Below are 14,852 nucleotides of genomic sequence, written 5' to 3'. Positions count from 1 at the left end.
TTTACATTCTGGTGTACTGGGCTTAGGACTTTAACTTATCTGTTTAGAAGGATACAATTCAACCCGTAACAAGAGCCATCTCTGCTTAGCCACACCTGGATGATCTTAACGGAACAACTGAGCTCTGAGAACCCAGAATCAGAGAGCCCTGGGTTCAAATTAGGCATGCGCCCTTGGGAAAGTTACTTAAACGACTAAGGCCTAGTTTTCTTATCTGGCAAGTGAGGATATTTACAGCACCCACCACAGAGAGTTGCTGTGATCTTTAAGTGAGATAAGATACATGGAACACTGAGCACTGAGCCTGGCACATGGCATTCTTTCAATCTCACTAGGAGTAGGGGCTGCACTCCGCCCGGGGTCTCCACTGAGAAGCGCCACCACTGAAGTGGCTCCGATCCCTGTGCAGACTGATACCCCCAGCCTTCAGTTAGGCAATCATATTCCCAGCTCTTCCTCCAGCCACCTCTGCTCTCTTTTGATAAACAGCGAACGACACCTGCCTCCCAATAACACAGAGCCAGAATAATCACTCTGATTTAAAAGTTAGAAGTTTCACTAGCTTGGCATTATCCTTGAAGATTTAGCAGCCCAGACTAAGTCGACGTTGCCTCTCGTCATTGTCAAACCTGGCTTCTGAGTGCCCCAGTGGGTGACACAGGAACTGGCTGCAGCATGGGGGTATCATTGAAACAGTTGTAAAGCAAGAGAAATAAAGAAACAGTGGCTTCAGAGATGCCTGCCGCAGAAGCCAGCCGAAGAAAATTAACCCACCTCTCTAATCACAATTTTGCATCCCAGAATCTTCAGCTGACAGAAATGATAATCATTTGGTTCATTGATTCTGGGATTAATCACTGAAGTTAATCTTGGCATGTATTGATTCCATTTCTGCTGGCTGTAACTAAAGTGTTCAAATTACTTATTCCAGGTCTGACAGCAATGAGTTCCCAAAACAAAGGAAGTCAAGGATGAGCTATTACACCTGACAGCTCTGCACAGCACCTAGTGACGGCATTGACTACCCCATCCCTCGGCAAGAGGAGCCCCTAACAGGGAGGGATCCAGCACCTGTTTTTGCTATTATACACGGGCGTTTTATAAAGTTGATCCATCAGTGTCTAGAAGAATTGGAGGCAGTTTTATCTCAAAGAATCTGAACTCAAAATTTGGCTGAAAAGGCAAACAAATCACGTAGACAACGCAGTAAAACAGGTCCATTTCACCAACCTGGCTTCTCTCCGAAAACGCCACCATCTATTACCCGGAAGTCCTCCAGAGGTTCATGGTGCTGACCATTAGCCAAGAGAAGCTTCATTGCAAAAGTACACTTTGCAAAATGACAGCACAGTGTCCTCACCCCTTCCTTAAGCCGTCATGTGTTAAGGACTATCTTTTATTAAACATTCTTTTGTACGGCCTTCTAAATGAGATAAAAAGTGACCTCCGCCCTGGTAATATGGCTGACTAGGGGAACTAAATAACCTTCTTACTACAGCACAACTAAAACCCAGAAGGATTACAGTGTTTGTGGTATGGCTGGTTTCACAAAATGTAGGGGAATCTCAGAACAGAGTAGGAGTCAACAGGGCCAGAATGATAAGAATGATGGGAGTGGGAGCGGACAATTCTCTGTTGTGAGGGGCTCTCCTGCGCGTTGCAGGACTTTTAGCAGTGTTGCTCTCCTCTATCCAGTCAATGTAACTATCACCTCCCCACCATTTTAACATAGAAAAATGTTTCCTGACATTGCCACATATCCCCTGAGGGGCAAGATCACCTCCAGTTGAGAACCACTAACTTAACTTTACACTTTTTAAAGCTAAACATACATGGTAAAACTTCAAGGATAACTAAAACAGAAATACCCTAAATAAATTCCAAATGAATTGCAAGAAAACAATCAAGAAATGATTTTTTTGTCTCAAATAAGGCAAAACACATACAAAAATGGGACAAATATACATCATAAAAAATGATGACAGAAAATGAGTCCAAATACGTCCATCATAGTATAGAGTTCCACTTCCACAAAGGTGACATGAGGAGCTCTTGTCTCCAGTGAAACAACCATAACTGGTGAAACTTAGTAAAACACACACACACACACACACAAACACATACACACAACTTAAAGTCTCTTAAAAGTGTCCTAAATGCATACAGAAAGTAAGAAATATTTATTTAATAAAATCTACTAAATCTCAGTGAAAACAGTGAGAGTCTGTGGCACTTGCGCCATCATATGCTCCCTCCCTTCCCCTCACCTCCCCACTCAGCCTGGTGGATCATAGGGAATTGGAGAGCGTGTTAAATAACACCTTGGAGATGCAATCAACCAAATCCAGAATGTTAGAAATTTCTAAGACAAATGGCATTATTTCTCAATATATAAATGGCGAAATAGAAAAGAGGAAGGCAACAGCTTGAATTCCCTGCCCTATCCATGTTGTTTCAAGGAATTTGATTGTTCCCATTCTCAACTGCTAGGATAGAGTCCTCAACTTTGGCTAAGCCAATTGCCCCAATCGTTTCCTCTGGTTCCTGTGAGTGGTTCACAGGTGGTCGTGTGATTCAAGGATCCTAAACAAACAGAACCAAATAAATTTTGAGACTTTTGCTGGGAAATATAAGTCAAAGGTGCATTGTATTCAATTGGATATTTCAGTACGCACATGTAAGATGTGGAACTGCTGCAAAAATTTGAACCATAACAGAAACAAATCTGAGGAATAAACTAATAAGCATAGAGAAATGACAGAGCTCAGAGTATCACAGAAGAAAGGAGATTGGACTTGAAGAAATTGTCCTGGAGTCCTACAAAATAACTCTTCTCAGTTCTGCTAGCGAAGGCATTGCCTTACCTTGCAGAAATCCTGCCACTGAGATTTGAACATTAGATAGTCTCTGAAGGCAGAGAGACTATGCTCTAAACCGCTAGGCAATACCACCTTTCCAAGGAAGAGGTCAAGAATGAAGAGTCAAGTAGGCCATTTACCAGACATCACTTCTCCTAACCGATTCAGTCACTCATCCATTTTAAGGAGGAAGAGAAAAACAGGCATTCAAAGGCATGAAAAACATGGCTAAGTAATCAGACATTACACTCACAGTTTTGCTTTTAGTTAATACACGTGTTTGATAACTTCAGTCTTTGGTGCTCCTTATGCAAAGTTATTGTATCCATTTTTCTGGTGGTTTTTCATTCCTGTTTTCAGATGAATTGAACAGTTCAGGTCAGTAAATGTGCATTGCTTTCCTCCTGTCAGGAGCTGACAATGTTCAAAGTGCTGTTGGCTCAAAGACAAACAGGACTGGGCTCTTCGCTAAAGGAACTCATGGCCTAAAAAAGAACACAGACACCATATCAAAAGAAATCCTCACGCTGTATCCTAACTTTCATGAAAGAGTTCCACTCAGAGGAGAGGAGGTGGGGATCCTGACAAGTGTGCACCACTCAAGCCTCATAGTTTATGCCATTATTTTCCCACAAATTGGCCCATCAGCTCATCCCAACAAAAAGCACTAGGATAACAATATGACACATATTATAGGTCTTTTTTTCATCTGGACAAGAGCAGCCTGCACTCCTCATATTAGATACTGTCTAATTAGGCAAAATAAACTTTGACCTTAAAAGAGGGTAGAAAAAAAGAGAGACAACAATATAAACATTTACCTCAATTTCTGAGTATCTTCTGTTATCAACAGTCTCTTTGACTATTTGGACCAAATTGTTATGCTATGCCCTAAACTCTGCTGTATTTTCAGTTCCTGAGTCTTGGTTTTGGCTTCTGGCCCCCTGAGGTCAGAGGACATGCAGTTCTTATACTTTCATTCAATTAGCGGTAACACTCAACTTCACCCCACCTTCCAAAAGAGAAGGGCCAACATGGATATCTAGCCCAATTCCTCTAAAACTTCTGCTGCTGTTTGTCTACTCTTAAAACTTCTCAATCACCACAGAGTCTATTCTGCAGAGATTGATCAATTTCATCATTGGTAATATTTTCTAATAATTCAATTTTATGTGAACTTTATAATTTCCTATTATTTCTAAATGCCCTCTCCCTAAAATATTCTAAATTATTATTTTTCAAACATTTGAAAGCTACAATAGATTACTAATTTTACACCACAACCTTACATCAACACAAACACACACACATACACACAAAACAAAAGTATCATAGAACATTTGCTCTTACTATTCTGATATTTGCTGTCTTATTCAATGTTTTTAAATTCTGGTTGCAAACCACGAAACTGATCTCTCCACCTATAATCTTTTGACAACACAGCTCTAAAGAATCTAACAAATTACATAACTGTAGAAATCTCTTCCAAGATTTTAGTTTCCAATTTTGACTTGGTTGTTACCCTTCTCTAATTCCTTCTATTATCGACAATGGGTAGATGGGGAATTCCTCAGAAAAAATCTAAAATGCCCATCAAATAAAGAGAAGGATTTGCAGTACTGAGTCCTTCCTACTGTGAAATATTTGGATATACTCTCTGTATGTAACAAAATTTAGTTCATTCTATTAATTTTCTGCAAATGTTTCTGCTGATTTCCAGTGACTGTTGACTCCCAGTTGCTCATAATATTCATTCACTGTCCCTTGCTATTTAATCATTTTAACGTTGCTAGTTTTCTACTTGCTTTTCCTCAATGCCCACATATCACTAGTGACATGGACGTGGAATCCAGAGGGTGATTTTCATTTTCATAACCATTGCCTACAGTTGCAAAACATTGCTGTCATAAATTTAATTTACAAATATTTCAGAAATTCTCCAAGCCACAAAGAAGCTGTCCTTTTCTTTTTAATTTCATCTAACTAGATGTATAAGCAGTCCATAAATCTGACAAAGTGCACAAAATAAAATATTCATTAGAAACCCTAGCTGTCTGCCAAACTTTGGTGTTTAGCCATATGGTCCAAGATCTCTAACTTCTTTAACACTCTAATCTTCATGTAAATTCTAATATTCTATCCAAAGAAATATACTAATCTATTTCTAAATTAAATTTTAAAATAAATAAAAACTGTCAACTGCATTCTTGGCTCTTACGCCTGCAGAGTAAATAATAGTCAAGCAGATTTGCAGTTGATTGGCTAACCAATGGTTCAAAGGGCTCTTAGAACCACCAAGAGTCTAACAGATCGAAGACCCTAGTCCCTTGAGGAGGCCAGGGAGTACGTAGTGTCCGAGAGCAGTTTCAGATGGGTCTCAGCTCCATCTGACAATCCTTCAGTTATCCATGAAGGACTTGTTCTTCTGTTCTCAATAGCATCTTTCCAAAATTTGATTTTTTCCTCCCCACCCCAATTTGCTTCTTTCAATAACTCTCAGCAGATGATCTGGTCTTAGATTTTTAGTACCAATGCTTTTAATGGCAGCTAACACGTATTGAAGGCTTACTACAGCAAGGCTCAATTTGAATTAATTAACTTACGTGCATTAATTCACTTAACATACCTAACTACCCCAGGAGGTAAAAACTGTTACTACCTCCCTTTTAAAGATGAGGAAACTGAGGCACCTTAAGGTTAAGCTAACTACTGAAGATCACACAGCCATTACCTGGAAGAACCAAGATGTAAATCAGAAAATGTGATTCCAAAGGTAGCATTCTTGACAATGACATTAAAATAAATGCTCCAGTCAAGAGCTTCTCAATCTTTATCCTCCACATCTATGTATATCTAAACTGTACCAATGATTATACCCCACCTATACTTGACTAAGGTCATCCTTCATCTTCTGTTCTAGAATTGGCCCCATCCTATAGCCATTTGTCTTCTTTTTCAAACCCTTCCCAGTTCTTTCTTAATAGACTATCGATTTAAAAGTTAAACCTATCATTTTGTCAATGTGATGTATCACATTGATTTATTTGGGTATGTTGAACCATTCTCGCACTCCAGGGATAAATTCCACTTGGTCATGGTGTATAATCTTTTTAATGCACTGTAGAATTTGGTTTGCTAGTATTTTATGGACTATTTTTGCATCTATGTCCATTGAGGCTATTGGCCTGTAGTTTTCTTTCCTTGTGGAATCTTTCTCTGACTTTAGCATCAATGTGACCACATTAGAAAGAAAACAGTACATGATCATCTGAAGAAACATGGAAAAAGCTTTTGACAAAGTTCAACATCGATTCATATTAAAACTCTCAACAAATTAAGTATAGAAGGAACTTACCTCAACAAAATAAAAGCCATATATGAAAAGCCCACAGCTAACATCATAATCAATGGGAAAAAGTTGAAAGCTTCCCTTCTGAGATATAGTACAATACAAGGATGCCCAATGTTACCACTTCTATTCAACATAGTACTGGAAGTTCTAGCCAGAGCAATTAGATAAGAAAAAGAAATAAAAGGAATCCAAATTGAAAAGAAAGAAGTAAAATTGTGTCTATTTGAAGATGATATAATCATATATTTAGAAAACTCAATACTTAAGAAAAAAAACTGTTAGAACTAATAAATGAATTCAGTAAGGTTGTAGGATGCAAAACCAATGAACAAAACCCAATTTCATTTCTATGCAAAAATAATGAACAATCTGAAAAGGAAATTAAGAAAACAATCCTATTCACGATAGCAACTAAAAGAATAAAATACTTAGGAATAAACTTAACCAAAGAGATGAAAGACTTGTACACTAAAAATTATAAAACATTGATAAAAGAATTAAAGAAGAGATAGATAGGGGCTGGCCCCGTGGCCGAGTGGTTAAGTTAGTGTGCTCTGCTGCAGGCGGCCCAGTGTTTCATCGGTTCGGATCCTGGGTGCGGACATGGTGCCGCTCATCCAGCCACACTGAGGTGGCATCCCACATGCCACAACTGGAAGGACTCACAACTAAGAATATACAACTATGTACCAGGGGACTTTGGGGAGAAAAAGGAAAAAATAAAATCTTTCAAAAAAAAAAAAAAAAAGAAGAGATAGATAAATGGAAAGACATCCTGTTCACAGAATGGAAGACTTAGTATTGTTAAAATGCCAATACTACCCAAAGACACCTACATATTCAATGCAATCTCTACCAAAATTCCAATGGCATTCTTTACAGAAACAGAAAAACAAATCCTAAAATTCATATGGAATTCATAAAGACTCCAAATAGCCAAAGCAACCATGAGGAAGAACAGAGGTGGAGGCATCACATTTATTTATTTCAAACATATTACAAAGCAACCGTAATAAAAACAGTATGGTACTGGCATAAAATCAAACATATAGATCAATGGAACAGAATAGAGAGCTCAGAAATAAATCCACACATTTATGGTCAACCAATCTTCAATTAGAGCACCAAGAACACATAATGGGGAAAGGCCAGTCTCTTCAGTAAACGGTATTGGGAAAACTAGAAATCCACATGCAGAAGAATGAAATTAGACCTTTATCTCACTCCATGTACAAAAAGTTAACTCAAAATGGATTAAGAGCTTAAACATAATACCTTAAAGTATAAAACCACTAGAAGAAAACATAGGGAAAAATCTTTTTGACATTGGTCTGGGCAATGATTTCTTGAATATGACCCCAAAAGCACAGGTCAAAAAAGCAAAAATAGACAAGTGGGATTGCATCAAACTGAAAAACTTCTGCACAGCAAAGAAAATAATCAACAGAGTGAAAAGGAAACCTACAGAATGGGAGAAAATATTTGCAAACTGTATATCTGATAAGGGGTTAAAACATATAAGGGACTCAAACAACTAACAGCAAAAATATAAATAACCTGATTAAAAATGGTCAAAGGACCTGAATAGATATTTCTCAGAAGAAGACATACAAATGGCCGATAAGTATGTGAAAAGATGCTCAACATCACTAATCATCGGGGAAGCATAAATCCAAACCACAATGATATATCAATTCATACATATTAGAATGGCCACTATCAAAAAGACAAGAGATAACAAGTGTTGGCGAGGATGTGGAGAAAAGGGAAAGCTTGTACGCTATTGGTGGGAATGTAAATAGGTATAGCCATTATGGAAAACAGTATGAAGTTTCCTCAAAAAATTAAAAATGGAACTACCATTTAATTAATCAATCCTACTTCTGAGTATATATCCAAAGGAAATGAAATCTGTATCTCTAAGAGATATCTGCATCTCCAAGTTCTTTGCAGCATTATTTATAATGGCCAAGACATGGAAACAGCCTAAGTGTATGTGGATGGATGAATGGATAAAGAAAATTTCACAAACACACACAAACTCAAACTGGAATATTATTTAGCCTTAAAACAGAAGGAAACTCTGCCATTTGCAACAAGGATGGACCTTGAGGATATTAGGCTAAGTGAAATAAGTCAGACACAGGAAGACAAATATTGCACAATCCCACCTATATGTGGGCTCTAAAGAAGTCAAATTCACAAAAACAGAATAGAATAGTGGTTGCCAGAGGCTAGGGGATGGGGAAAATGGGGAGATGTTGGTCATTAGGTATAAAGGTTGAGTTATGCAGGATGAAAAAGTTCTGGAGATCTAATGTACAGGATGGTGACTATAGTTAATAATACTGTATTGTATACTGGAAATTTGATAGCAGAGTTGATCTTAAGTGTTCTCACCACAGAAAAAAATCCTTTAACTATGTGAGGTGATGGTTATGTCAATTAGTTTGATTGTGGTAATCATTTCACAATGTCTACATACATCAAAACATCACATTGTACATCTTAAATATACACAATTTTTATTTGTCAAGTACTCCTCAAAAATACGGAGGAAAAAAGGTAAACTTAAAAAAACAAAACTTACCTTCAACTCTACCTAATCTTGAACTTAGAGATGCATCCTTTTTCCCTTCTCAACTGAGCTTCTTGAGAAAGCAGTCTATTCACAATCTTCAATGCTTACATTTATTTGCCTCAAATCTACTCCTAAATTTACTGAAAACAATCTTGAAAGGGCCCTAAGGATCTCTTCCTATTGAACCCAGTGTCCACTGTCCTGTACAGTGAGCAGAATCAGGCAGAGTTGAATGGTCCTTCCTAAGAGTAGCTCCTTGCATTCCCATGATCCTCTCCAGTTATTCTCTTCCTGTTTCCCACAAGTTCATTATGACAGTTTCCTCTTGTCCATTTTACTCTACTCATTCCTTAATTACACTGGTGGTCCCAATGTCCTATCCTCAGCTTCTAGTCTTCTTGATATGGATACTACCCCATAGTCTCAATTACACTTCTCAGGCTGCTAACTCCAAAAATACATTTTCACAGCCCTGATCATCTGCCTCTGAAATAAAACCATGTGGATCCTTTTAGGTAACTAAATCTTGAAGCTAAAGTCAAACTATCTTCCCTACCCTCTACATGGCTCTTGCTCATGATTTCTCCATCTAGTCAATAAGAACACCATAAAATCCATCCATCTTAAGCCAGTAACCTCAGAGTTCTCCCACTTCCTTTCTCTTTCTGACTCTCTCTTGCCCTTTTTCTAGATGGGCTTCAGCTGACATGTCTCTTGAACCAGCCTCCTCATCACCAGGAAACCAGTAAGTGAACCAAGTGATGGTGCCAGGAACAGACACTAAGTTCCCAACTCTGACTCTTGATGCCCTTTTCACAACTACACCCTAGCAGTCGAGGTTTTTACCACATGCTCAGCACTATGCTGACCACTTTATACACTTCATCTAGTTGAATCCTCCAAACCATTATTATAGAACAGAAAACCCAGGGTGAAAGAAGTGAAATAACTTGCTCCAAATCATACAGAACTAGAAGAATTCCAAGCTGGGCTTTCTCTGATACCAAAACCATTCTCTTAGTCAGTGAATGATACTGCCTCCCACAATCCTAGCTAAAGCTTTGAGTCACTCTATCTAAACTTGAAACAAAACCCCAATTGGTCTCCCAACTGCCAGCCCCTGCTCCACCTCATCCCTAAATCCATTCTTCATGACACCCTAAGATTTCATAGAAGAAATAAATGATAAAGCATCACAAATTATGTTCTCCTAAAAAACTATTGGTTCCCCTGCCTTACAGAGCAAAATCAGAACTCTTTGGCCTGAAATACAAAGCCACAGGTGTCTTTTCAGCATCTTCTCACCTTTTGTTCCTGCCTTCTCTCCCACACTCTACATTCTGGCTCTCATGAAATACATCCCACCATTTGTACCACTATTTTTTGCTCTTCTCTGCTGTTCCTTTTCCTGGGAGATGCTCGGCATCAAACCTTTACTCTCACTCTATTTGTTGCATTCTCCCTTCAAAATCCAATTAAAACTGTCAATACTGCATCTCTAGGGTCAAGTCATACCTCCAAGACAAATGAAGCTGTCCCCTCCCGGACCCCTGGCTTTCTTTGTACATCCCTGTGCTGACTCATGTATCACGCTTACCACAATTAGTTTATCCATCCATCTCCCTCACTAGTGTTCTGACCCCTCATTCATGAAAAACAAAGAGTCTCCATGTTTTAAAATCTGAGGATAAATAAAAGAATTCACCCCAGTTGAAGGAATTAAAATGACAAGGGCCAGGATATTAAGCTGACATTAACAGCATGCAAGAAAGATTACCACTTACTCGAAATTTACAGAAACAGTGAGGGAGAGAGAAGGAGATGTCTCAGGTGGCCCAGCATGACACTGCCTCAATTCTGCAGAGTGAATCTTTATACTTCCAGATTCTGCAGGGAGAGCAGTAAAAAGAGCAATGGACTAAAATTAAGGTGAATTAGGGATCTAGTCCACAGAGCATCACTGATAATTTTTATCTTCTTAAAAAAGTCATTTAATCTGCGATCCTCAGTTTTCTTTTTTGTGACATCGAGCTTTAGGCCTACCTCATGTTCCTGAAGGGCCCAGGGGAAAATAGTAGGGGTGGGCAATGATGCTAGGGCCTAACGTCATTTTCACATGAGCCTCAGATGGCTAAGGTGAGGAACAGCCTAGAGCTCCTCTCGGTTGAGATACCAAGTGAGCAGAGAAAGCTAAATGACTACTGCATCAACACCAGAAAGGAGGAAGCTGACTCACCTGGGTCCTCCTCCCAGGGCTGAGGCCCTTTCAGGGCTTGCTTCCCCTCTCAGGGCTGCCTTCTCTTCTCAGCGCTGCATTCTTTTTGCAAACTGTGGCCCAGGGAGCAACTTCTTTCCCAAATCGTGCTAGAGAGAGGATGCACATTTCACCTCTAGCCTGAGCCCTAGACCAAAAACCGTCGCTCATAAACTACGTGTTAATTCACCAAAAATTATTTGAATGAAAGAAAGACAGTTGATTAACATTCGCAATTTAGTTAAAATGGCACGTTGATCAGGAATTAAAGTCCCCACTGGCTTGTTTTACTGATACTACACTTTGGATGTCCACTGGGGTCTTGCGAACCGGGTGGGTTTTGCCACTCTTTCTAAGCTTTCGGCTATTTTTCAGAATGAGTAGGTCTACTTATTTTGTTTTCTTTCTTAAATTTCGAATTTATTGTCAGCCAGTATTCTGTTCTGTGTCGTATGTAACAGGTACAACTGGGAACAACGTATGACACAGGTCCCTGCAGTCCTGGAGCGCGGCGGGGCCATGGGAGGCTGGCTGACGTTCAACCTCTGATTCACCAGCGCCCCCGCCTGTCAGCCTCGGAGGAAAGCCAGCTGGTCCCCTCTGGATCCGCTTCATAATAGCTTCCTCCTGCTAGTTATCTCTCTCCTTTACCTCCCAGAGTTCCTTTCCTCCTTCTCCTTCCTTAGTCTCCATCTCTCCCATCCTGTCCCACTCTTCTCTTTGCTCTGTCCGTCCTTCAATGTCTTTCTCTTTTTATGAGTTTGCTTTTCCTATGTGAATATTGGAAACGTTTCTGCGCTCTTCGGAACAGCCACCAGAGGGGGCCCTATAATCCGGCCGTCCAGTCTCTGTGGCTCTACACGCCCTAAAACGTCTCTGCTTTCTAAGGCTCTAAGCACTCCACCGATCCTAAATTCCCATCTCTCCCCGCCCCAAGGGGCTACCCTGCTGCTTCTCTAAGCCTCACCCCCTCTTTTGCTCCCCAGCCTCCCACCAAGGACCCTTTGTTTTCGGCTTCGTAGAACACCCATCTCACAGGACCCAAGTCCCTGCCCGATGGTGTTCTCCCTCTCTCTGTTTCAGCCTGGGATCCTAGAGTCCCTGTTTCTGCCACTACGTGCCCCAACTCACCAAGAAAATGCCCTTGATGGCTGTCAAAACCCCAATCCGTGGGCTCTTCTCTTGGCGCTGGGTCCCCGCTCCACATCCTTCCCCTTTTGGTCGCTTGACCTGAACGCCTGCCCCTCCCCTCCCAGGGGAGATGGCTTGGGACCCCCCCCTAGGACTCACCTTGAACAGCTCTCCCTCCCTGCTCAGAACGCCCTCCCGCCAGATGTCACTCAAGACACCGAGCCCCAGCCCCCACTGCTACTCATCGCCGAGACGCTGCCCTGCCCCAGGTCACGCGGGGCTCATGGGAGGGCGGCTCTACACCTCCGCGCCGGCGCCATGGTTCGAGACCCTGCCACGCTCCTCTCCGCGCCTCTGGGCTCCGGAAGATCCCCATCTCGTGGGCTCCAGTCAGCTCTCAGGGTTTGCCCGACACCCCCTCGGATTCCGCCCCGAGATTTCTAAGCCGGCCAAGCTTTCCCAGCGGACTGCCCATTCGCATCGTGGTACTGGTCTCCCGCCCCGCGCAGCCACCAGCCAGCCGAAGACTGTGCCAGAGGCGTCCTTTTCTGGGCTGATGGCACGCGGTGGAAGAGACCCGAGGGGGAAGGGTTCGAGGTTCCAAGCTCTCGCTCTCCTCTCTCTCTTACCTCCCTCCCTCCCCCGACTCTCACCCCGCGCTCAGATTTCGGACGCCGCTTGACATTGCCCCCAGTTCCGGCCTCGTCTGCGTTGCTCCAAGGACCTCGTTTTCCCCTGCTTCTCGCTCTGCTCTTTCTACTCAAAACTCGTCAAGGACGCTCTATCCCGCTCTTCCCTGGAGTCCCAGCCCCGTCGTCGGGGTCCGAGGGTCCTCGCTCTCTTCCCCTAGAGGGATAGGGTTGTGGTTTGCATCCTTCGTCATTGATACACCGAGTGGGCACTCCTAAGTAGCCCCCCACGCCCAGCTAACAGCTTCTGGGGACCCCCAGGGCTCCCCCTTTCTGTCGCTTCTCAGGCGCTCTCATCGGCACCCAGAGAGCCTCGGTGCGTTAAGCCCGGTCCCCTGCAGCGTCCTCATTGGGCTCTTCTGGCTCCCTGGCCCTGGACATCACTGTCTGTCCCCAAACCTCGCTCGCTGACCCCATTGGAGAGGCGCCATTCTAAACTACTTTTACAATACCCCTTCCCCTAAGATGTCATTCTACTGCGCTGCACTTCCACCCAGTCCCATCCCAGGAGATCAATTTTCTCACCTGTAAAATAGTCTGCTAAAAACTCCTTCCTCAGAGGGAAGATTAAATGCAAGTAATTTGCATAGCGTTTACCACAGTGTCTGGTACCTGCTAAGTGTGAACTTCTCCCTCCAACACCAGGGGGCGCCCCCGGGCCCTCTGCCAGTTCTCTCCTAAGACAGCACCTCTTTTGGTCAATGCCTCCCTTAGCCTACGAAGTCCTAAATGCCCACGTGTAAGAACTCTTAATCCTCAGAGCCCACTCCAGGAAATATTTTTGTGCATCAATGAAAACAGGAGCACACCCCTCTGGTTCTCATTCTGAATCTGCTTCTGATTCTAAGAGGGTCTTGCCTCTTATTGTCTTTGGAGCTATTTTACAGCTGTCTAAAGTTTTAGATAACTGATCATAACGTAAATAATTCTTGTCTATTGACATGCCACAAAATTCTGTTGAGACAAACTTCTCCCCTAAATCATTTGCAAATACGTCAGTTTTTCAACCATTTGCAAATTCATTTCAGGATTCTTAATCTATAAACAGCTCTCCTTTTTGACTTCTTTACACCTCTTATAATATCTTCCTGGTTCCCTCAATGATGAGTTAAATAAAATAGTTGACATGTTTGCTTTGTCTGTAGTCATTATTTTACCTGTTTTAAATATACTCTTTAATAAAACCTGTGAGCCCATTACTATTAATTTTCTCTTTTTATGGAACATAAAACAGAGACTGTGATTCGATCTGAGAGGAAACCCTACTTGAGTGACCTTAAGGGAGACTCTCTCTAGGTGCTTTTTCACGTCCAAGCCTTCCTCTTAGCACGGCTGCCTCTAAAGGACCCCGCAATGATGCCGTGTGGGGCTGCTGCCCCGGCCACCGTGGGAAGGTGAGTGCCACCACAGGTGCTCTGTGTCCACCCAATCCCACAGAGCCTTCCCCATAACTTGCACCCCAAACTAACCTACTCCAAGGCGGCCCTGCATCCTGGATACTAGAAGAATCCTGCCTTTGTTCAACCTCAACCCCAGCAAACCCACTTCCAGCCCTCAAAAGACTGTATGGATCTGGGCGTCCAGAAGAGGGTGCCCTAGACTACTGTGAGCGGCCACCCGCCTGTTCCAAGGGCTCCTCTGTGTAGAAAGGGCCGTCTCCGTAGTTCTGGGTCCCCCTCCTCTCTCAGCTCCTGGGGACCAACTTCACCTCCTGCTGTCTTCTCTGTTCCAGCCCAGCGCTCCTTCCCTGATATCATCACATCCCTTCCTGTCTCCTTAAACCCCACCCCTTTTTCTTCTTGCTCCACTCCCAACTCCCGCTTTGAAACCAGGTCTGTTTGGCTCCTGATTCTTTGCTCTTTTCTAAAGAAGTCCAGGGGCCAGCCAGGTGGCATAGTGGTTAAGCTCATCTGCTCCACTTTGGTGGCCCCAGTCCACAGGCCGGATTCCAGGTGCAGACCTACACACAGCTCATCAAGCCATGCTG

General features: G+C 42.4%; 1 long non-coding RNA gene across 6 annotated transcripts; it reads right to left on the bottom strand.

The window, feature by feature from the left end:
- Positions 1 to 1,889: 1,889 nt before the first annotated feature.
- LOC123286373 (uncharacterized) lies at positions 1,890 to 13,978 on the bottom strand. Of its 6 annotated transcripts, XR_011503910.1 has the most exons (4): positions 13,391 to 13,978; positions 12,830 to 13,022; positions 11,028 to 11,155; positions 1,890 to 3,343 (listed from the first exon to the last, which is right to left on the bottom strand). It is a non-coding gene; the product is annotated as an uncharacterized lncRNA (long non-coding RNA). The 6 variants fall into 6 exon arrangements; XR_011503907.1 differs by having other exon boundaries at positions 12,830 to 13,978; XR_011503908.1 differs by lacking the exons at positions 12,830 to 13,022; positions 13,391 to 13,978 and adding an exon at positions 12,336 to 12,822 and having other exon boundaries at positions 11,028 to 11,193.
- Positions 13,979 to 14,852: the final 874 nt, after the last annotated feature.

Source organism: Equus asinus, chromosome 6 (assembly GCF_041296235.1).
Source record: "Equus asinus isolate D_3611 breed Donkey chromosome 6, EquAss-T2T_v2, whole genome shotgun sequence".
NCBI lineage: Eukaryota > Metazoa > Chordata > Mammalia > Perissodactyla > Equidae > Equus > Equus asinus.
This window is presented reverse-complemented; position numbering and strand designations above follow the sequence as displayed.